The sequence below is a fragment of the Lepidochelys kempii genome, unplaced genomic scaffold (genome assembly GCF_965140265.1).
Source record: "Lepidochelys kempii isolate rLepKem1 unplaced genomic scaffold, rLepKem1.hap2 scaffold_112, whole genome shotgun sequence".
Classification (NCBI taxonomy): Eukaryota; Metazoa; Chordata; order Testudines; family Cheloniidae; genus Lepidochelys; species Lepidochelys kempii.
The window spans coordinates 270,243-282,220 of NW_027333594.1; the positions used below are offsets into that span (position 1 = coordinate 270,243).

At 47.2% G+C, this 11,978-nt stretch overlaps 1 long non-coding RNA gene across 1 annotated transcript; it reads left to right on the top strand.

Annotated features, from left to right (window-relative positions):
• The first annotated feature begins 1,336 nt into the window (after positions 1-1,336).
• LOC140904410 (uncharacterized) lies at positions 1,337-9,009 on the top strand. Its single transcript, XR_012156493.1, has 3 exons — positions 1,337-1,398; positions 6,164-6,277; positions 8,940-9,009. It is a non-coding gene; the product is annotated as an uncharacterized lncRNA (long non-coding RNA).
• The last annotated feature ends 2,969 nt before the right edge of the window (positions 9,010-11,978 follow it).

Below are 11,978 nucleotides of genomic sequence, written 5' to 3' on the forward strand. Positions count from 1 at the left end.
AAGTGTGTCTGTGGGCTTAGCCTGGCAGGAGGGGCCAGGTCTCTGCTGTAATCCAGAGATTGAGTAGAGAGTTGACACTTTGGATGGGCTATCACCAGCAGGAGAGTGAATTTGTGTGGGGGGCGGAGGGTGAGAAAACCTGGATTTGTGCTGGAAATGGCCCAACTTGATGATCACTTTAGATAAGCTATTACCAGCAGGACAGTGGGTTGGGAGGAGGTATTGTTTCATATTCTCTGTGTGTATATAAAGTCTGCTGCAGTTTCCACAGTATGCATCCGATGAAGTGAGCTGCAGATCACGAAAGCTCATGCTCAAATAAATTGGTTAGTCTCTAAGGTCCCAGAAGTACTCCTTTTCTTTTAGCATTTTCTCAGCACGGCAGAATCTCGGATCTCGCTCTGCAAGGAAAGAGCCTGGGGAAGCGTGATGTGAAATGAACTAATGCCCGTTCCCAAACCTCCACAACGGCCCTTCTCGCCCGATCAGGCTGCAGAACGACGCTCACGTTTCGTTCCGGTTCATCCCGTCCTCCCATGGGACAGGGGAGCGACATAGCTGCAGGGGAGCCAGCTCAGGTAGGGATTATTGGGGGGGTTCTGATCTGTTCCTGCAGGAGGGAGTGGGACAGCAAATACATGGGAGAGGGGAAGGTTTGCACCGTCTGGTTTGGAGGTTGGAGCGGGGACAGGAAATGCACAGGGTGGAGAAAGGGAGGAGACCAGGGGGTGGCAGACCTGCTGGGAGTTGTTTAATAAGTGGCCTAGATTCTTGGAACAGACGCATGAGGTTCGGAGGTGGAAATGCTCCAATTTGGTGAACAGAAAATAACGCACGTACATGGGGCTGGGAAAAAGGACCAGACTCCTCGTGCTGGAGCCTGACCCAACTAACCAGTGGGTGCCTTGAAATATGAAGGGGGAAGCCACCAGTCAGGCTTAGGGGAGATTCTCCTGCCTCATATCCAGCTCCTCACAAGGAGGAGGGTGTTGGGCTTCCTACAAGAGATCTCTCCCTAGACTCTGCTCGGGGCAGCATCTCCGGTATCAGTCTGTGGCTAGTAGGTGTGTGATGGATCTGCTGGGAGAGAGGAGGGGTGTCTCTTCGCCCCCTCACCCTGGTGTTTCCTGGGTGGTCTGAGTGGGGTGGGGGTGGGACTCTGTTGGCTGCGGTCCACCCAGAGTTTCCGTTTGATTGGCTCCTCTCTCCCACGAATAGTGGGGCTGTGAGTGGGGCAGCAGGTCCTGAGTGTGGGGCTCTGGCTCTTTCAGGGGACGGTGACCTTCGAGGAGGTGGCTGTGTATTTCACCAGGGAAGAGGGGACTCTGCTGGACCCCGCTCAGAGAGCCCTCTACAGAGACGTCATGCAGGAGACCTATGAGACTGTGACCTCGCTGGGTAAGGATTCCTGTCCCCTCGGTTCTTGGAAGGGGAACTGAAGAGATGAGGTTCACGCCACCCCCACAATGCCACCTCTGCTCTGTCCTGTTCCAGCATCACCCCAGCATGCCAGTGACACACACACGACCAGAGACCCTCCCCTGCTGCTGAACGCTGTGGGAAGAGAGCACAGGAGCAGAATCGCACAGTGTCAAATATCTCCTGTTTGCACAAGTAAAACGGGGGGTTAGGTCCAGCATAACGAGCAGAAGCTTCCTACCCCTGGCCTTCTCTCAAACCCTGAGCCTTTCCACCCAGACCAGAAAGTGCTTGGGGTGTAAGAAGCAGGCTGCTGGGGTCAGAGCGGCTGGTCCAGGGTTACTGATCACACAGACCTTGAATGCTGGCTGGGGGAATCCAGACAAGGGAGCTCCAGCAGCAGAGCATTGAAACTCAGCCAGGATTACAGATGACACAACTCCTCACTGCTCCAGATTGCCCCGTGCATGGGACAATGGCCTCGGTTGCTGGTGAAAATCCTTGAGACCTGGAGAGTTGCTCCCCCCATCCCCATGTGCACTAACCACAATTTACCTTCTCTGCACACTTGGTTTTTTGAGTCCCTCATTCCTGAAGTCACATGACCCCGATTCTTATTTTTCACATTCTGCTTTTCTAGACTATTTAGAGTCTGTTGCTTCTGAATGATAGTTTCTAATTTCCCAGTGTTCTCCACAGCCAGGGATTTTCCTACTCCCTCCCATTGCACTGGACTCACTAGGTTCCCTGGTATTTCAGAATGGCCACACTGGGACAGACCAAAGGTCCATCTAGCCCAGTGTCCTGTCTTCCGACAGTGACCAGCGCTGGGTGTCCCAGAGGGAATGAACAGAACAGGGAATCATGAAGTGATTCATCTCCTGTCACCCATTCACAGCTTATGACAAACAGAAGTTAGGGACACCATCCCTGCCCATCCTGGCTAATAACCATTCACGGACCTGTCCTCGATAGATTTCTCATGATGTTTTTTGTTTTTTGTAACCCTATTATAATCTTGGCCTTCACAACGTCCTCTGGGAAGGAGTTCCCCAGGTTGACTGTGCGTTGTGTGAAGAAATACTTCCTTTTGTTTCTTATAAACCTGCTGCCTATTAATTTGATTGGGTGATTCCTAGTCCTTGTGTTCTGAGAAGGAGTAAATGACACTTCCTTCTTTACTTTCTCCACAGCAGACATGCTTTTATAGACCTCTCTCATATGCCCTCTTGTCTCTTTTCCAAGCTGAAAAGTCCCAGTCTTACATATCTCTCCTCATACAGAAGCTGTTTCATACTCCTAGTCCGGGTTTTTTTGCCCTTTTCTGAACCTTTTCTAATTGTAATGTATCTTTCTTGAGATGGGCCGACCACATCCGCACACAATATTCAAGATGTGGGCGTACCATGGGTTTATATAGAGGCAAGTTATGTACTGTCTTATTATCTGTCCCTTTCTTAATGATTCCCAACACCCTGTTTGCTTTTTGACTGCCTCTGCACCCTGAGTGGATGTTTTCAGAGAACTATCAACAATGACTCCAAGATCCCTCTCTTGAGTGGAAACAGCTAATGTAGACCCCATCATTTTATATGTATAGTTGGGATTATGTTTTCCAATGGGCTGCACTAGGTGCTATCCTGACATCTAGGACTGCTGAGATCCTGCATTCAGTGATATCCCTGCCCTTCCTGTTCCCTTTCTCCACTGAACCCCACCAGCCCATTCTTAGTGTTCCCAGCTTCCCCAGGACTCTCTCATTGTGTCTGGACTTCTCTCTCTCTCTGCAAGAAGCAGTTCCAGGGAACTGCAAGAAGCAGTTCCAGTGCACCACAGGAGAACCCCAGAAAATTCTTTGGTCCCGGACTTTTGTGCATCTTTCACTGTCCAGCACACTACTGAACGACGCAAGGTCATATGAAGTCTGTCATTTCATCAGTGGAAAAGTGACATGTGCCAGCCTTGTTATCCCAAATGGATTTTCCAACACACTTTAATCCCAACACACTGGTTAGATGAAACAATAAAAAGAGATGGCTAACTACCGGCACAAAAACCATATTAATTGACTACAGGTAGTGAGGTATAAAAGCCAGAATTGTTTACAAAAGAAATGCAAGATAAAACCCAAACTAACATCTAAGTTAACAAGCTAAAACGGATACAAAGCAAATGTTTCTCTCACTATATCCTGAGGCAGGCTGGCTGTCCTTTCAGCCAGAAGTCCCCCTAATTCGCCCCTGCTGCCAAGTTCAGTTTCTTCAGGAGCTGTCATGAGCAGAGGAAAAGGGGGAGAGAGAGAGTCTCAAGCATTTTCCTCCCCTCTTTTTATAATTCAGTCCTCTGTACGACAAACAACTTCAGTTCTCAGCTGAGTCATGGTGATCGGCTGTCTGTTGTAGCTATGAGCTTCAAGTGGTCCCTGTGAAGGAATGTAAATGTCTTCTTCACACCTTCCCCCTCCTGGAGAATGGCAATTTGACCAGCTGCTTGCCTTGCTGTCTCTGAGGAACTGGTCTGAGGGTGTTCCCCAGAATTGTAACTTTTTCACTAATAGGATACAGTAAAATCTCATAATTTTACATAGTGTTGCTACACATATTTTAACAGGAGGATAATATTCTGTAGATTATGCATTTTCAAATGATACCTCAAAGAAGCCATACTATGTAAATAATTGATCATAGTTTTCTAGAAGAGTGAACATAGGGGTTGTGACAGGGTCAGGCCAGATGGCTAAGTAGGTCCCTTTTCCTTGGGTAACGTAACAGAACAATCAGGAACCTTCTGGAGAGCAGTAAGACAGGCTGATTCGAACACCTGCAACCAATCAAGAAGCTACTTGAATCAATTGAGGCAGGCTAATCAGGGCACCTGGGTTTTAAAAAGGAGCTCACCTCAGTTAGTGAGGTGCGTGTGAGGAGCTGGGAGTAAGGGGCGCGAGGAGCTGAGAGTGAGAACACGGACTGTTGGAGGACTGAGGAGTACAAGCATTGTCAGACACCAGGAGGAAGGTCCCATGGTGAGGATAAAGAAGGGGTTGGGAGGAGGCCATGGGGAAGTAGCCCAGGGAGTTGTCGCTGTCGCAGAGCTGTTCCAGGAGGCACTCTAGACAGGTGCATTCCACAGGGCCCTGGGCTGGAGCCCGAAGTAGACGGCGGGCCCGGGTTCCCCCCAAATCCTCCCAACTCCTGGTCAGACGCAGGAGTCGTCAGCCTGGACTGTGGGTTCAGAAAAACGGCCAAGCTGAGGGCTGCTGTGAAGCTCCAAGGTGAGCAAATCCGCCAATAAGCGCAAGACCCACCAAGGTAGAGCAGGAACTTCGTCACAGGGTACAGACTGTGCCTGTCTGTGTGTGTCCCCAGCAGATATGTGGGTATTTCAATCCCTCATAAGCAGAGTGCTCAGCATCTTCAGGGACCCAGGGAGCTGGTCCTGGGAATTCACTGGCTTACTAGGCGTGACACTGTAGGGAATTGTGAGACACTTTAATAATAATAATTAATAATAAAATACCAATATGATGAAATTGCAATGAATCATGCTAGATATGCCATGTAAGGTGTCAGTGAAAATGCTATGATTTTCCAAGTATGATCATTTTGTTTCTATGTTTTGTACCACCTTTGTGTTGTGAGTTATAGACATGTAGGGTATATCTGTATTTCCAGACTTGTGCAGTGTTTCTGGGTGACATCCCCGGACAGACTGGCATCAGCACTGCTGAGCCTCTTCACTGGCCTGTCAAGGGTCATCAGCTGTACAATGAGCCCATGAAAAGAACCAAGGGGATACACCTATTGAGTCAGCAAGACATGCAGGGGTATGCCTGTGTACTGAGAACTCCAGGGCTTTTCCATGCCATGTGCTGTGAAGCTTGTGTTTGGGACACAGGAAGTACAAGCCACAAGGCAAAGGGAATAGAAAGGGCAGCTGCATCATCTTCATTTTCTCTTCAATCCCTCTACCTACCTCTGGAGCAACTTCTCTGCAAACTGAAGCCTTGAACAAAGGACTGAATGACCCATCCAAGCTGTGGATGTGTTCCAGACGGACTTTCAAGCCAGGAACTCACCAATACTGTGAAGAACCCGATATATAGATTTCTGAATGTGTCTGACCTTTCCTTCTTGCCTTTAGTTTAGAGGCTAAAGGATTGGCTGGTAGCCTGGTATTTTGGGTAAGATCCAAACCTTTTTTTTAAGGTCAGGCTTGACAAAGCCCTGGCTGGGATGATTTAATTGGGGATTGGTCCTGCTTTGAGCAGGGGGTTGGACTAGATGACCTCCTGAGGTCCCTTCCAACCCTGAGATTCTATGATTCAAACCTGTGCTGACCTGGTAATATGGCTGACCCTTTGGGGTCAGAACATTGTGTTTCTGTGACCAGAATTTTTAAATAAGCTCTCACTGTAGCGAACACAGGTGCTGATTGGGAGTCAGAGAACTGGAATGCAATAAAGGGGGCTGTGTGATCTTTTTCAGCTTCTCAATAACCAGTGTGGGGGATCAGAAGCATAGTTTGTGAGTGGTCGGTGATTTTAACTTCAGTGTTAGCCATCAGTTCTGGGAGCATCTTCTCTCCCTTTTTTAGCCTGCCCTGACCTTAGCGTTTTCAGTCAGGACTCCCCAAGGCACACCAGGTCACACCAAGCACTGAAGTGAAATTAATAGAATGTTTTGTTTTTTTATGACAAAGTCTTATGCAATCACCTGAACTCCTTTGTTTTCTTTCATCTGAGCAGGGTTTCCCATTTCCAAACCTGATGTGTTTTCCCAGCTGGAAGAAGGGGAAGAGCCATGGGTCTCAGAGCTCCAGGGTTCAGAGGAAAGACAGACCCTGAGAGCTCCCTGCAAAGGTGAGGAAACATGAAACCAACTCAGAATCTGTAAGTGCCTGAAGGAAACATCTGGGATGCCCTACGAAGCCCTTGGGAGGTCACTCAGTTCATTATTGTCCCGAGCAGGGGTCATAACCTCAGGGTAACTATAACTCATGGCTTCCTGTAGATCCGAGCAGACATCAGGCAGTAGCTTCCTCCCTTCCCCCCATGAATTTGATGGGATGTGAAGGCTGAATTGATCCCCTCCTCTCTCCCATTTAGGGGAAGTGTTTGGAGGAGTTCAGTTCCTGCTTTTATTTGACCTGTCTCCAGCACTTTTTTTCGTTGGCCTTCCCCTTTCCATCCCTGTTTGAGGTTTCTGTCTCTACCGCAGCAGGTGATGCGATGGCATGTGAGAAAGAGGAGCAGAATTCTCAGCAGGAAGATGCTGGGCAAGTGGATAAACACAGAGCATTATCACAAAGATCGGAAAGGAACGTGTCCAGGAGTCATGAGCAGGGAAAATCCTGTGAGATTCAGCACAGACCAGAGAGCGAGCAGGGAAATCGGCCAAGGGATAAAGTGGGTAAATTAATTTCCTGTCGGGGAACTCAGAAGGACCTCAAGGAAAGCACAACACAGCAGGAAATCCTCAGAGGAAAGACAAAAAATGCATGCACTGAGTGTGGGAAAAACATACATGACCAGTCAGCCCTTATAAAGCATCAGAGAATCCACGCAGGAGAGAGGCCCTATGAATGCCGTGAGTGTGAGAACCTTCAATCGCAGCTCAAACCTTGTTACCCATCAGAGAACCACACAGGGGAGAGGCCCTATGAATGCTGTGAGTGTGGGAAAACCTTCTCTTGGCACTCAGCCCATGTTAGCCATCCAAGAATCTGCACAGGAGATCAACACCATAAAAACCTCTAGGGCTATCCGTACTTTTTTTTCTTTAATACTTTTCCTGATTCCCACATAGTAGCTTTTAAAGTTGTTTGAACTGTTTGCAGCACCGTTATCCCTCAGCGTGTCCAAATGAGTGGCCCATTTTTGCCTTTTGCAGTTCACCCTGTTTTGAAGTGGACCCATTTGTCCTTCCTATCTACTCCATTGTCTCATGAATAATTTGAGTGTGCCCTTCCTATCAGGAACCAGGGAGCATCACATCTATACCATTCCTCCTATTGCAAAATGATTGTTCGGAATCACCAATGATTCAGATTATATCATTGCCAGTTGTTCTCACGTTGCTCTGGGTTGTGCTGAAGAGCAGTTATATTGGGAACTTTCCCAATTATATTTAAAGGAAGAGGAGCAGGGGCAGGAAAAGAAGTGTCATTTCAGCCTCTGTGACACTGGAAGGAGATGGGGTGACTCAGAGATTCCCTCCTTCCCCATCACTCCAGACCTGTTAACTCTGCATGGCTCAGACAGGAGGGATCTTCGTCACATTCTATCCCTCCACTTCTCAAAGTGTCACGTGATGAAGCGTTCTCAGCTGTCTGTGCTTGGAGACGATGCTTTGACTTCTTTAATCCTATATCAGAGTCGCTATGCCTGGAGATGAAAGTGTCAAAAACCTGGAAGGGGAATTCAGATGGATCCCAAGCACTGTGTGATCATTTGGAGTTTAAATCCCAGGTTCCATCAATTGGTAGAGCCACTTCTGGCAAGGGGGCTGTTTTGTCCCCCATTATGGGGGATGCTAGGTTACTAAAAAGTTTTTAAATAACCTAACTAATTCTATGGCATGGGGAATGGTCTCCTTCATGATGCAGATGTTGAGGAAATAGAAGTGGGTTTTTTATTGAATTTATCCTTTGTAGGTGCTAAAAAAAAGTGTATGAAATGAAATCAGTGTTGGAAATCTAATAGCTGCAGAAAAATAGCTAGTTTTGAATAGAAACTCCAGCTCTGATAACTAACAGGCCTGTATCCAGTCCCTTGCCTGGAATTGTGCCACCAAATTAAAGAAAAGCTGGGCATGTTTCAGGAAGCCATTCCTCACTAACACTGCTGAGATTTTGAGTGCTTTTGTAAAGGATTCTGAAGTGTACACTTACCCTAACCAAGGCCAAGGATTTGGAAAGAACTGGGGTTGAATGAGTACACGCTCCATTCTTGGTTTCCATCCCAGTAAAAGAAGCTATGGTGACCAAAGCCCCAAGGAAAATTGTTTGTTTGTACAACTCACTGATTACAGATCCAAAGCATGCCAGGGTTAGATTGAGAACAATCATCCTTCACCATTTGGATCCAAAGAGAGAGAGTGCTTCATAGGACATTCCCTCCTCGTGGATTCCAAACTTGGTGCCTGATCCGGTAATGTCAAAGTCAGCTTCAGGACTCACATAATTTGTCAGACCATTCTGTTTATTAGCAAAGCACTTTGCCAGTGCACCCAGATATGTGAGCCCCCTGCAAAGGCTCAAGCTAACTTATTTATACAGATAAGCCAATTTAACATAAGAGACAAAAGGAAGCAGAAACTGACAAATATACATACATATCTTACTTGCATACTAATGTTTACCAATCTCCCAGCTCAGTAGGAGCTCTAAGTTAATTAGTTTGAGGACCCATTGTCTCACACTCCTTAATGTTTCTCTTCTTGACAACTATATTTCAACAAACCCTTCAAGTAGCATTTCTTTAATGAATTATAATTTCAATATAATTCATTCTATTTTCACAGAAACAAGGACTTTCAGGCTGTGGAAATGATGGCAACCAATGAGGCAACGAATGTGTCCGGTTCCAGTTTCAGACTTCCAGATACTCGCATGTTGAGTCCTGATTCTCTGGTTTTGTGTCTGATGCTCCGGCTTCACAATAAAGCTGATGTTGGCACAGCTGCCCCCATGTAGCTGCACTGGTGTAGCATGCTATTACAGATGCTCTAAGCCAATGGGAGAGATCTCTGCCGTCGGACTTCATTAGTCCAGCCCCCTCAAACTATATGTCCTGCTGACGTAGCGCTATCTACACAGGGCGTTAGGGCTGTGTAACTACATTGCTCAACTCTGGATTTTTCACACCCCTGAGCAATATAGTTATACCGATAAATGCCTTTTAGAAGAACCAGGGATATATGAACTCAGAGAATTGGTTGGGACCTACGTTGGGACAAACCGGAACTAGAGCCAAGGTTCAGTTGTTGGCAACGGGGATTAAAAGAAAATGAACTCATATGACAAGAATTTGAGCTCTTTGAATATATTATTGTTTCCAATTAAAATGAATTTATTGGTTAAAGAATGGGAGACTAATTGTGTGATAATCTGAATCACTTTGTAAAACAAAGTGTCTTGTTTTTTTTGTTTTGTTAGTCATACAGGAAGTGACAGCTGATCTTGAAAAGTTAATTTGCTTTAATTTACCCCCTGTAGTGTAAGGAGTTCTGGTAAAAAACCTCACTCCAATGGTTGGGGTGGAAGAATGTGTGTGAGAGTGTATAAGTGAATATTGGCCCAGTATAGATTTTAAATTTTTGTGTTTCAAATAGAACTTATTTTGCTTAGTTTCAAAGTCTATTTCTAGTGAAAGCAAAATTATTTGAAGAGACAATTTGTAGAAGTTTTTACAAGTTCTTACACTTAGACTGTAAGGGTCACTGACTTCCCCACTTCTCTAATTTGCAAAGGAAAGTCATCTGTCATAGGATGTGTTCAGCAGGTAGGAAAGTTGCAGTCCTCAACCACCAAGGAAAAGGCTGAAGTCCATTACCTTTTAGGTCAAGAAGCCATCTAAAGTCTGGTCTATGCTGAAAAGCGATGTTGACGTAGCCACCTCTCTCAGGGGTGTGAAAAGTCCACTGAGAGAAGTAGTTAATGTGACCTCTGCCCCAGCATAGACAGTGTTAGGTTGTCAGAAGAATACTTCCAGTGTTTGAAGTATAGACAGAGCCTGAGACAGACCGATCCCCTATGGGAAGTGAGTCATGACATGAATTCCAATTTTGACCCATTTCCCTATATGTGAGAGAGGTACTAGTATGGAGGGCTGGGCCAGCTGTCTGATCGCCTGGTTCCTCAACTGTAGCTACAGCTCTTCGTACCCATCCACCCAAAGACTGAGAGAAATGGAGAGTTCCAACCGTTGTTATTTTAGTATCTTATTGTTCCTTTCTCTGTCTTTTGTGCTGGTCTTTCTATTATATCAGGGTGTGAGGGTATAGCTCAGTGCATGTTGTGACAAAGCTCTGTCCTTGTCTCTATGGGTCCCACGTTTCCTGGTGGATTTTGCTAGCCTCAGAGGCTCACTGTGACCATCCACATAGCCCTTCTCTCTCTCTAGAGGCAAGGGCCACAGCTTACTGAGCCATCATAAGCCAGCAAGGGAGGTGAGGAGAAGCAACCCTCCCTCGCACAATCTCTGTTTCCCAGTATCCATGATTAATCAAGGAGGGGAGGAAAGGGGAGGAGAGGGGAGGGGGGAGCCTGGGCCCACCCTCTACTCTGGGCTCCAGCCCAGGGACCCTAATAGTAGCAGCTATGGTAGCTGACTTTTGGGAAATAGGACGTGTACAATTCCCTGGGCCGCTTCCCCACAGTAGCCCCCACTCAGTATCTCCTTCGCTGTTACCTCAGGGCCTCCTTCCTTGCACCTGATGTGGATTTGCACTGCTTGGTTCCTCCAACAGCACGGCTTCCTCCTACAGATCCTGACACATGCGCCTCACTGACGAACTGGGAGGCTTTTCACTAGTTCCAGCCAGGCCATGATGCGCTTCAGGTATTCCAATCAACCTAGCTATCTCCACTGCTTTCTAGAAGGATCTTAATTGGCCCCAGGTGTCTTGATTAACCTGAAACAACTGCCATTTGGTTACCATAGTACCAAGGATTTGTTTAGGCTGGGGCTAAAATACCTGTTCCGCACTACTTAACTATAGCCGTCTTGCCTTGCCCCGTCGCAATGTGTGACAAAAGCTTATTGGTGCCAATTGGCAAAGGGGTCACTGTCATTCACAAGCAACTCCTGTCTCAGACCTGTTGGGGACACTGGGGCATGGCCACTAGGTAACTCGAGGAGATGGAAGACCATGAGTGTCTATGAAGCCCCCTTGCACTAGGCCCAGGTGTCCTTGCCCGCCCCCCCACCTGGAGGCACACACAGCAGTTATACTGAGAATCTGCAACAGTATGTTGCAGAGTCAGACTGCCTGAAACTAAGCAAGGCCAAACAGGGGAGATATGGAAGAACAATGCTGAATAAAGCAGCTTTATGTTTCGTTTAACAAATGATACAGAGAATCAGGGAACTAGCTGGGAACTGGATTGGCTGGCTATATGGATACTTGGGGCAGCTTGCTATTGGATAAGTATGCTGGGAGAAAGGATGTATAAAAGCCTGTGTAACTTCCTGCTCTGTTGTGCAGGATTTGAGATTTTATTCTCCCTGTACCTTTTTGCAGCTGCAAATAAACTTTTCTGCTTCTCCACCCCGTTGTGATTATTGGGTGTAGCACACCGGGTAACGAACCAACTCAAGCTGTTGTTCAGCCTCTCGGCACTGGGTGCCGGCAACAGACCTGACAAATTCACCACACCTAGGACCCAGAGCAGGGGTGGTGGAATATTCCTTACAGTGGGGGGGCCACCGGCGTCCGAACTGTGACGCCCCCATGACACTCCTTTCCCCCCAGCCCTCACTCACTCCGCCCCTTCTCCCTGAGGCCCCAATCTCACACCGCCCCTTCTCCCTGATGCCACCCCTCCCTCCGAGGCCACAC